The sequence below is a fragment of the Lycium barbarum genome, chromosome 7 (genome assembly GCF_019175385.1).
Source record: "Lycium barbarum isolate Lr01 chromosome 7, ASM1917538v2, whole genome shotgun sequence".
In the NCBI taxonomy this organism is placed as follows: domain Eukaryota; kingdom Viridiplantae; phylum Streptophyta; class Magnoliopsida; order Solanales; family Solanaceae; genus Lycium; species Lycium barbarum.
The window spans coordinates 44,691,429-44,703,716 of NC_083343.1; positions in this window are offsets into that span (position 1 = coordinate 44,691,429).

Below are 12,288 nucleotides of genomic sequence, written 5' to 3' on the forward strand. Positions count from 1 at the left end.
ATTTTCCATATTTCCTTATTATGTTGTTGTTCATGTTCTGTACATATTATCATGTAATCGTTCATGCCTTACATACTCAGTACATTACTCGTACTGACGTCCCTTCTTGTGGACGCTGCGTTCAAGCCCGCAAGTTCAGGTAGCCAGCAGACGATTCGCAGCAGTAGGACCTCCCCTCAGCGGCAGTCGGTACGCTCTATTGATCCGGACCTTCAGGCCGATTGGTATGCCATCTTGTTATGTACATATATGGGTACGGCAGGGCCTTGTCCTGTCCCTTCCACAGTTTGTACTCCATAGAGGTCTGTAGACAGTGAAATGTAGTCGTGTTATTATGCAGCCTCGTCGGCACTAATTTTGTTGTTCAGTATATATGTGTGGCGGCCAAATCGGCTCATGCTGTTATTCTCAGTGTTTATACGTATATGTATACGTTGTCCGTGAGTTCCCAGTATGGTGTTTCTTATGTTGATTGTTCGGGAGATAGTCCAGCTCAGTTACCGATTGTGTATGGGCCCAGGATAGTCAGTGAGAGGTAAATGCAGGCATATGAGTGCTTGGCCTGCAATGGTCGAGCACTTGTTGCGGCCCATCGATTTAGGTCGTGACAAAAGTGGTATCAGAGCAGTTCGTCCTAGGGATTAGCTACAGACGGTGTCCGGTAGAGTCCTATTTATGGGTGTGAAGCTGGCCATACTTATAAACAGGAAGCTGCAGGGCATTTAGGAATCATTGACCTTTCCTTCTATCTTAGATCGTGCGATAGAGCCAGAGTCTAGGAAAGATCACTTCTGATCCTCTTTCCTGCAGATAAGTACAGACTGACGAGAGATGAAGAAGTCAGCTTCAGGTAGTGGGGGTGCTAAGAAGGCCCCTAGCGTATCTCCAGGACCCCAGGCTCCAAGGGCAGGAGGAGCCTCAGTTATTCCATTTAGACTGGTCCCTCGGAGGACCCAGCGACGATTCCTCCAGAGTTCTTGACTCCTAGGGAGGAGGACCCCCCAGAGGACAGTTATGACACAGATCTGTCCGAGTATTCGTCTGGGATACCAGAGGAAGAGATTCCCGAGGCCGTACCAGCTGCTCCTATGGTAGAGCACTACGTCAGACCAGCCTCCCCGGTGAGTGTTACTGATTACTCTAGCCCTCTATCCTGGCCGTCCGTAAACCAGGAGTTGCCCGGTTGTTAATATTCCTCAGACTAATATGAGAGAGATGATGAAGGCTAGACGAGGGGATGGTGGGTAGACGATGACGAGGAGTACACTTCACCTTATAGTCCACCAGATCAGACTAGAAATCGATCGGCTACAGGTATATGATCCTTTATTGGAATTTTCTATGTATGTGTATTTGCTATAAGATTATTACTTAATAGCGGCGATCAACAATCCAAGGACCGATAACCAAGTATTTATCTGTAACGGAAACCAAGGTGTGTTCGCTACCATTGGGAATCTGGAAATCTAGGACGGAAAGTAGTCATACATATAGATGAAAGGTGAATATTGAGAATTAAAAAGGCTAAAATAGTAATTGTGTAGTCGGAAGAGTAAAAGACCCTTTCTAATTCGGAGGGAGACGCGTTACGAGAATGTTTTGGAATCTGTCAAGACCTCAACTCGCTTTAGATTATGTGGTGAAGGCCATGTGGTGAGGTGGATACGATTATACCAGCAATAACGCATCGGATTTCATCAGAGTTTCAAGGTTAAGCGTGCTGGGGTGAGAGAAATATTAGGATGGGTGACCCCCCGGGAAGTGTATTAAAAGTCCTATAAATTCAAACATAAGAGACAAATGAGAAGCTAGAGTAGCCTAAGGGAAATTGGAGTATGCGGGGTTGTTGGACACCTTAAGAGGTCGCGTAGGACGAGGCGGACTAGACCGGTGAAGAGAAAGAATGTGTATCACAACTCTAGAATTAGGGTGAGTTTGAATAGCATTTGGAAATATTTTGTAAGCGAGATGGTAGTAATTATATATATACGTATGCATATGATATCCCATATGTGGTTGTATCAACGGGTACGTGTATCCCAACAACCGACATTGCGGTATATGGAAGGCATTGATCGAACAGCGTAACGAAGTTCAAGTGACAAAAAATGGTACAAATGTTACAAATGTTACAAGGTAAGCTGATGCTATTTTCACTACAGGTTAGGCTTGGAGAGTTTTAATGTATTGACATCTGGAAAGGAAAGAAAGTAAGTAGATGGAAGGTACGGAGATCAAAATGTCAGAAAAAGTGAAAAGTAAGAAACATGAGTGAGTGAAGCCTCCAAAAGGGACGACGGGCAACCACGGGACTGTTTGGGTAAAAATTTGAAGGTAGGCATGCGAATTGGATAAAGTGTGGCAGTATGGAATAAAACAAGAATGTGTGGGGTCAGAGAATAGGCTTCGATAAGTGGGACTAAAAGGATAGTGACCACGACGAGGAATGTGAAGTAAGAGAAAGAATAGTTAGGCTTTGCGACGATGTTAAAAAATTTCCAGCCCTTGAAAGGTTTGTAAAGGAATAAATGTGTGGTCAAATCAACACGGTTGCCTCGGACATGGACAAGCTTTCCAAAAAGATGACTTAAGAATAGAAAGGATTTGCGCATTTAAAGGAATATTTCACGAACTTCAGAGCCGATACTACAAATAACAAGAGAAGAAAGATGCTCGAGGAGGAAGAAACCCAAGGAAGGTTAAGGATGAATGTAGGAAAGGTATACTAATGGGTTGGTCGAAGGAAGAGGAGAGCATTTAGGAGTAAAGTAACGGGAAATCTTTAACCATGGGAGTAAGAAGGATACTTTAACGAGTTGGCGGTAGGAAGTCGATTACTCATCGAGAAAAGAATAAGGATGATGAGTCGACGCAAATGATTAGAAAATTAATGACATGGAATAGGAATTCATGTGAAGACCGAGAGATTCAATCATAGAGGAAATGGAATGAAATGTAAGGAACGTGTATGGAAGACCACCCGGCCGTAGCATCAGAAAGATAGATAAAGGTTCGATGAACGAGGATAGAGAGAGTGTAAACTGTAAGAATTCTGTGTTGAGAGCAAAAGTAGCAGGACACTCGAAAAACTTGGATGCACAGCTGCAACACAAATGCGTAGTTAAGAATAATTAAGAGTGAATGAGCTAAACGAGTGAAAAGACTAGTAATAGATGGAAGGGCATGGAATATTGACAAAATGGTATGGCATAGACATAAATGGAAGGAGAACTCAAGGTAAGAAGTTTTAAAGATGTTATAAGCAAAGTCGGGAAGAAAAATGAGGAGTAAAGTAGAATCGAAGACTTCATAAAGGACGTGGTGAATCTCAATGTCCCCATTAACTTGCGGGTCTGGAAAACCGTTAGTCATAAAAGACAGAGGTGTGAAAAGATGGAAAGAAGGCATCGGAATTGGATGTAACCCTGATAAGTATTCCGATTGGATACAAGACTGTAACTAGCAAGAAGATCGACAAGTCAGACCATACGATGACGGAACCCCGGCCCTAAGAGGATCGTGAAGGGCAGTAGATAATTATCGAAGACGACGGTTACTCGAAGGCTATGGGCGTACAAGGACCTCCTTAATAAGGGGGGAAGAACATACTAGACTTGAAAGGAACTATGACATTTCAAGCTCCAGAAAGGAGATTTATTAGCTCAGGGCCAAAGTTCGGCGCGTATTGGCACATCGGGAACGTAGTGGAAAGAAGTAGAAACGAATTGACAATAAGTGTACCATGAGGCAGACATAGGGAGAAAGTATGGAAGATAACTCAAGAGAGCACTTTTGCGCCAAGATGAACTACGATATTTTTACACTATGATTTGAATCCCTCATATCGGGAAAAAATTGCGCCGTACCTGAGTATGTAGTGATATGCCTAAAAAGGTAGTAAAGAGAGCAAGAAAGATCTCCAAGTAAAATACACCAAGGATGATAAAGAGAATGACGAACTCAAAGGACACTTGGGATGACAACGACTATTGCAACAAAAGTAACAACGATTGGTAGTTTGGTAATTTTCCGAAGAGAGGAAGAACGCTGCTCTTATGAATGGAAATAAAAGAGTTCACCGGATATTATAAAATAGTTCCTGGACCACTAATTATACCGAACATGAGAGCATATGCTATGGAATTATATGAACCGTCAACGTGAAGCTATGCCCAACTACAATTGTAAGAAGGCCACACCGGAAAGCCAACAAGGAATAACAACTAACGAAACAATCGTCGATACAAGGAAGATAGAGATAAGTATACTTGCGTTGCAAGAGGGTCATAATAGAAGAATTACCGTAGTCCTATGCTTTTGGGATTGTATTGATAGATGTGAAGGAAGGAAGTAAATAAAAAGTTGTAGAAGGAGCTCAAAGATGTTGCGAGTTATGAAATTAGTTGAACTCAGATTATAAGTCTGCCATAAGTGTAACTGGACAGCGAAGGATAATAAATGGTGAAGAAAAATTACGTATATACGTATTTCGGATAATCATATAACTATCCTTAGAAAGGAACATAACCATTAGGTTCACTAGAGACACAGTTAAGCTGGGTAAACATTTGGAATGTAAGGGTAAAAGAGATGGCGACAAGGATGTAAGGATTAGAGAGCCTGACTAATGGACTACAAAAATTGGTACAGTGTATATCTAAGATCAACGGGTACAAAAGGATAGCCCGAGATGGCACCGACGGAGTAAACGCAAAGAGGGCGCCGTAGAGAGAGAAAGGTAGTTGCCCACTAACAAGGAAACAAGAAGCGAGAGAAAAAAAAAGAGTACTTACAGGAGGATGAATAGTTATGACACGGCAAGTCAAGACTACCCTAATGGAGAAAGAACAAGAGCGAGAATCTAGTTAATTTCTGATCATGTACATGAGGATAAAGAGGTGAAAGAAGATGACTAAAGGCAATAAAAGAGTTAAGAAAGAATGAGAAGAGACTGATCCAAGTTATAGTTTAAGCAAATGGTAATAGGACCCTAAAGGAAAAAAAATTGTTCTAACAAATCAAAGATGGTGTTGTGGGTTGGCAATACTGCAACATTCGAGGATGAATGTTTCTAAGGGAGGAAGGATGTTACACCCCGTATCTTCGAAGAAGCAATTATCAAATTTGAAACATAACTACGTTGAGTTCGGGTTAAGTAAAATCACTTTGGAATATAAGGAGCAAGCATTATTAAGTATATTTAATAAGTGAAGGATGTATATAAGTTATACCGGAAGGTTTTATAAGGAAATGAGTGGAAGAAATGAAGTAGCATGACTTTGGAGAAAGGATGGGTAATCTTTTGTGTGAAAAGTTTGGTCCAACTTGGGGGACGAATATCTCTGAGCATATGAAGTGTTTTAAGGTGAAACAAAAGCCTAAAATGAATTTTGTCGAGTCTAGTTTCCAACGCGACAAACCGCTCATCGATAGGATGTTGGAGTAGAGAATTATGGACGTTACAATTTCAGCTGACAGAACAGAAACGCGTGCTACATTAAATTGCTACAGTAACCCCGACCCGAATTTGACCCTTATAAAAAGGGTAAGAACCCCTTTTTTTTTACCAGATTTTCCCAGAAAATTGAAGAGAGAGAGAGAGGGGGGATCACAAAGTGAGCAATTTGCAAACGAGGAGTATTAATCGATGCTCGGATAAACGCATGGATGTGATTATAGTATGGTTTTGCGGTGTATTCAAGGTAGATATTGAAGATATCTCTGTTTTAACAAGAATAAGGTATGAATATCCTATTATTATAGTTAATTTTGGTTTATTTATGGAGATAAATTCATTAAATAATTGTATAGCGAGTTGGTTGGTTGTGGAAATTGGGAAAACATCGTGTGGGATGTTTTATGGTACATATTGGTGTTGGAAATGATGTGATTGTCGTTACTGGTGTTGTTGTGGTTGTTGGTTGCTGAATTATAATTTCAGACTAGGCATATAAACAGGGGAGATGCTGCCGAAATTTCAGCAGATTCTAGAAAGAGTTAGTTTGAGGGCTTAAGACAGGCCTATGAAGATGAGTCTAACAATAGTATAAAATTTATTGACTATAGATTTATGAGCCTGGGAGGCCAAGCGTTGAACAGTTAGATTTAAGGCGACCAAAAAGGTATGTTAAGGCTCGTCCCTTTCTTTCAAAGGCATGATTCCTATGTTATGATTTCATAAATGTTTCCATATCTTCCTTGCTATCAAAAGTTAAGAGTCTATGATTCCAAGGCATGATTTCCTTCCTGATAACCCGTAATTGTTTTCCAAAATGTCCGTATTTTTTCAAAAATAAAGGCTTATGATTCTATAAGCTTTTATGACACCAACAACGGACATGTTTTTGTAGTGACAAGGAAGATGTCAAAGATGAGAATATCTCTATGATGGTTGTGATAATGATGATTTTATGTTTAAAAGTCTCAAGTTGTGAGATCAATGATAATATGAGAATGTTGAGCTATTTCTTGATTTTGTTAATTTTATTCATTGACGATGACTCTATTTCTAAAAGCTCCAAAGTCTATGAATTGACGCTTTATGATATTTATGATCTCACTCTATGTTTTCCCTTGATGTTATTCTTCCTTGATAGTTTCACCTTATAATGCTCGTCCCTTCAAGGTGAGACACGACGATCATGATTATTCCATAATACAATCGGAGGTTACCGACCTTACATCACTCCGATGAAGTTATAGCTTTTGATTGGGCTCTTATGCATGCTTATGTTGTGATGATTACACCGCGCCTATACGGCCGGGCAGCACCACTACGCTGGGCGTAGTGGGCGGCTTATGGATGATTACACCATGCCTATATGGCCGAGCAGCACCACTACGCTGGGCGTAGTGGGCCGCTTATGGATGATGATAATAACACCATGTCTATATGGCACGGGCTGCACCACTAGTGGGCGGCGTGAGATGATTACCCCGGACGCGGGATAATGATGTTATTTGATTCAGACAGTTTATGTATGTATAGGTGGTATGTTTTGAAGGTAAAAGTGAGCTTGCATGATTCCGCCTTAAGAGGCTGTCACGACCCAGTTAGGGGACGTGACGGGTACCCGGGGCTAGCCACCGAGCACCACTCATTCTACTACTCATCTTACTTATTTAATGCTTGTTATCAATTTATACTCAAGACATAAGAAAATCATCTTTTCATTTGAGAGCATAAAATACTTTTATACGCATAGGCCGCTTGGCCATCAAAATAATATATACATAAAATAGCATCTCATGAGACCATCTAACCCACACTGCGCATCTACGTGCCTCTGCTGGAGTGCTAACCATAAGGACGGGACAACCCAAAATTACATATACATGACTATATACGCAAAAGAATAATCAAGCACCTCCGGGACAAAGGAGTGCTTTCAATCAGCTGACAGCTACTATGGATCTGGGTCGAGCTCTCCTCCCTGTCTACCTGTGGGCATGAACACAGTATCCAAAGAAAACGGACATCAGTACGAACGTTGTACTGAGTATGAGAGGCATAAACAATGAAGTAGAACAATGACATAAAGGAAATATCAATATGGAACATCTATATCTGACTGTCAAGTATTAAAGAATTAAGTCATGCTGTCTTACTCATACTCGTCATCATATCATATATGCATAATTTATAAGCTGCCCGCCCATATAGGTGCGGTGTAGTAATATATATAAGCTTCCCGTCCATATCGGATCGGTGTGATAATCATAACATTAGCCTGCGTCCAGGCCTCCCGCGTCCGGGGTATCATCTCACGCCGCCCACTAGTGGTGTCTGCCTATGCCATTTGGCCATGGTGTATCGTATAGCTGCCCGCCTTGGCGGTGACTGCCCAGCCAAATAGGCGCGGTGTTATATCATCATCATACATGCTCATCATAATATGTTTATGGTAACATACTTATCATAATACATGCATAAGGCTTAAAACAACTTTACTTTATCGGGGTGACGTAAGGTCGTGATCCCCCGATTTCATTATGGAGCAACTACTGACATTCTGCCTCACCTAGAAGGAATTAGCACATAAGGTGAGTGTAAGTAATGAATAACATCATCATCATTATGGGATCATCATATCATGTCTCTTATCTTATATAACTATTCATAAACATAGGCTTTTAGCTTTCTGGAATATAGGAACTCACGAAGAGGAAGGAAGATCATGCTAGAAGATTCATGCCATTAGAAAGAAAGTACTAGTCTCACATACCTTTGACGTTTAACTAAGCTACCGCTTGCTTGTTCTCCTTTAGTGCGTACGTTCTACCTTCAAGAGAATTTGTATCGACATTAGCTAGCGATTATACAAACGGCTTACTAACGCTAGAGAAAATTTGGACAACATTTCCTTTCGTTTATGCAACTCTTCCCATATTCTATATCAACTCTCAAACGCTCGCAACAACATTCACAATATTGTAATCAACAATCATCATTTATATACATTGACCACAATCCACCATTTCTCTTCAATTTCTCCACATTTATGGTTATAGCTTACTATCGTGTTTCCTCATATATAATACTTATTTCATGGCTCAAATGTCATTTATAACGTATTCATAATCACAACACTCCAACATTCATGATTCAACCCAACTACCATCCAACCATGACACTATGCACTCATGAATGACCCATTTCCTAAGTCTTTCTACATTTCAAGTATCTTAACCTTCCAATACCTTAAACAACATGGTTTAGTCATGAAACTTACCTTAGATAATGGCTGAACAAGCCTTGAATAGAATTACTCCTCTAGCATCAAAACCCTACTTCACTTTCTTTGGGTTTCCTTGAGAGAGATGAACTTTAGCTAGGTTTCATACACTTTGTCTCATGGATTTGGTGTTATTGATCATGGATTTCCTTTGAATTTCTTGTAATGAAGAGTAGATAGTACTCTAGAGGTTTCTAGAGAGAAATATCGTGGAATTGAAATAAACCTAATGAACTTGGGTATCCTTTTAATGACTTAAAATCTGATCCGGAATGAACAGTAGCTGAAGTGTACAGTGGTCGTAAACCCATTTTACGATCCGTATTCCAGTTTACGGGCCGTAGTTCGTGGTTGTATTTAAGCATATCAAAACCAGAAAGGTATGCTGGAGGTCATGGTGATTTACGATCGCAGTTTACAGTCCTTATTTCGATTTACGGTCCGTATTTCAAGTCGTATTTAACCATTTGAACATTTAGTAGAAAGATGAAGTTTTGTAAGTTAAAATACAACATGGTGGTTTACGGGCCGTATACCACTTTACGGTCCGTATTTCATTTTATGACCGACTGGCCAAAAAATGCAAATCTGCAACTTTTCACATTTTCAAAACCTATAATTAGTCATTGTGGAGCATAAACTATCTCATGTTGCAATTACATTGGAAATTTTACTCAAGGTCGTCAAACGCCGTTCCCTTCTTGTTAAAACACCATATACTCATATTCTTCGTTAGTCTATTCGTTGTGCGTTCACGGGCAAATTTCCGAGGTGTAATAGAGGCAAGCAGTTACAGTCATACCTTTTTCTTATATTTTCCATATTTCCTTATTATGTTGTTGTTCATGTTCTGTACATATTATCATGTTATCGTTCTTGCCTTACATACTCAGTACATTACTCGTACTGACGTCCCTTCTATTGGACGCTGCGTTCATGCCCGCAGGATCAGATAGCCAGTCAGACGATTCGCAGTAGTAGGACTTCCCCTCAGCAGCAGTCGGTACGCTCCATTGATCTGGAGCTTCAGTCCGTTTGGTATGCCATCTTGTTATGTACATATATGGGTACGACAGGGCCTGGTCCTGTCCCTTCCACAGTTTGTACTCCATAGAGGTCTGTAGACAGTGATATGTAGTCGTGTTATTATGCAGCCTCGTCAGCACTTATTTTGTTGTTCAGTATATATGTGTGGCGGCCAAATTGGCTCACGCTGTTATTCTCAGTGTTTATACTTATATGTATACGTTGGTCGTGAGTTCCCGGTACGGTGTTTCTTATGTTGATTGTTCGGGAAATAGTCCAGCTCAGTTACAGATTATGTATGGGCCCAGGATAGTCAGTGAGAGGTAAATGCAGGCATAGGAGTGCTTGACTTGCAATGGTCGGGCACTTGTTGCGGCCCATCGATTTGGGTCGTGATAATATCAAATTAAACACTAGGTGGTCATAACCCAACCAGTAACTGCTGATTTAACTCATGAAATCCCCTAATTTAGAAATTGAAGCAAAATCCCGAAATTTGGGTATAAACCCTAACTCTTTGATTCAAGAATTTAACTCTAATAATGGAAGATATATGATTAACAACCTTAGATCCATCAAATACTAGCATAAACCCCACCAATTTCACCATTAATAAGCCTAGATAGAACATTCATTATCTCCACTTTTATCTTCCATTACTAAGGAATTACTAAGGGAAAGAGGAATCTATGATGATTAGGATTTAATGAAACAGTAAAAGGGATTAGCAAGATTTACCTCCAAGGGTTTTCTCCAAACATGGATTAGTGTAAATATAATTAATAAAAGAAAAATTAAATGAAAAAAAGAAAGGGAAAGTGGCATTGACATGGCGCCGATGTGGCACTAACGTGGCGCGGATGTGGCGGAGAGTGTGCAACACTCTCCCTTGTTGCATCTAGTCATCTAATTTTTTTTTTGCCACGTCAGCCGAAAAAGGGTACAAAAATACAGAAAAATAAGGTCAGGGGGTAGTAAGTCGCCCCCAAAGGTTGGGTGCATCATAAATAATCCGAGTATACGTTGAGGGGGCATTTGACTATTTTCTCGACATATCTTGTTAAAGTAATTTAAAAAATGGCCAACTGTGTAAATGGACCTAAAATTGCGAATATGGCCTTAATTAATTCTAATCCAACTGATTATTTGATTATTTCAATTATGACCTCATTTGGCCTAATTAGCAAATTTTAAAATTAAATTGCATTAATGACCTTACTAAATTTGAACCAATGAACTAGTTATTTCAAATAAAGCCATTAAGAGGCTGATTTTTCAAAAATGGCCCTAATTTATTTAAGTCATGAATTGGTTAATTTAATTGTGGTCATAACAAAAATAATTAGACAATGAAAAATCAATTTGCAATAATGATCATCTAATTAATTAATTAGCCAAATTAAAACATTAATAGAAAATCATGCATATTTTGAAAAATCAGAAAATTATACAAAAATTAAAGATTAGGGGGTGAAATTGTAACGATTCGTTTGGTCGTTATAGTCTTTTCGGCATTTTCTCTTTTTCCGAGCATTGACTAGCGCATTTTGACCCGAAGTTGACTTCTGGGTAAACAGACCTTTTTCAAAAATCCTTCGATTCTGAGAGGTCCGGATGGTTGCTTATGACTTGTGTGTATATTTGGTTCAATTCTCAATGCACTTGGATGCATTTTGGGACTTGGGTTGGAAATTGGAACTAAGGCGTCGGGGGTTAACCCGGTCAACGAGACCTCCGTTGGAAATTTCGAGGCCAACGAGACCCGGTCCGGATGGTTGCTTATGACTTGTGTGTATATTTGGTTCATACTCATTAAGCGTTCTTTTATCAAATTCATACTCAAATCATAGAAAAATCATTTTTCGTTTGGAAACATAATTAGTTTTATACACATAAGCCCTTCGCCTATCAAAATAATATATATATATATATATATATATATATATATATATATATATATATATACATAATAGCAACATCAGGAGACCATATAACCCACACCTGCGTATCTACGAGCCTCTACTAGAGTGTTAGAGATATGGACGGGACAGGACCCCGTCGTGCCCAAAATAATAATCAAAGGCACCTCCGGAACAATGGAGTGCTCTCAAGTCAGCTTATAGCTCCTACGAGTCTTGATCAAGATCACCTCCCTGTCTACCTGTGGGCATGAACACAGCGTCTAAAGAAAACGGACGTCAGTACGAACATTGTACTGAGTATAAGAGGCATAAATAATAATAATAATACGTCAATGAGATAAAGGAAGCATCAAATATGGAGCAACTGTATCTGACTGTCACTTATAAAAGAAATGATGCATGCTGGCTTACTTCATAACCATCATCATATCATGTATACATAAATATATAAGCCGCCCGACCATATCGGTATGGTGTGATAATCATTAGCCTGCGTCCAGGCCTCCTGCGTCTGGGGTACCATCTCATGCCGCCCACTAGTGGTGTCTGCCCATGCCATCTAGACATGGTGTATACGCTGCCCGCCTTAGCGGTGTCTGCCCGGC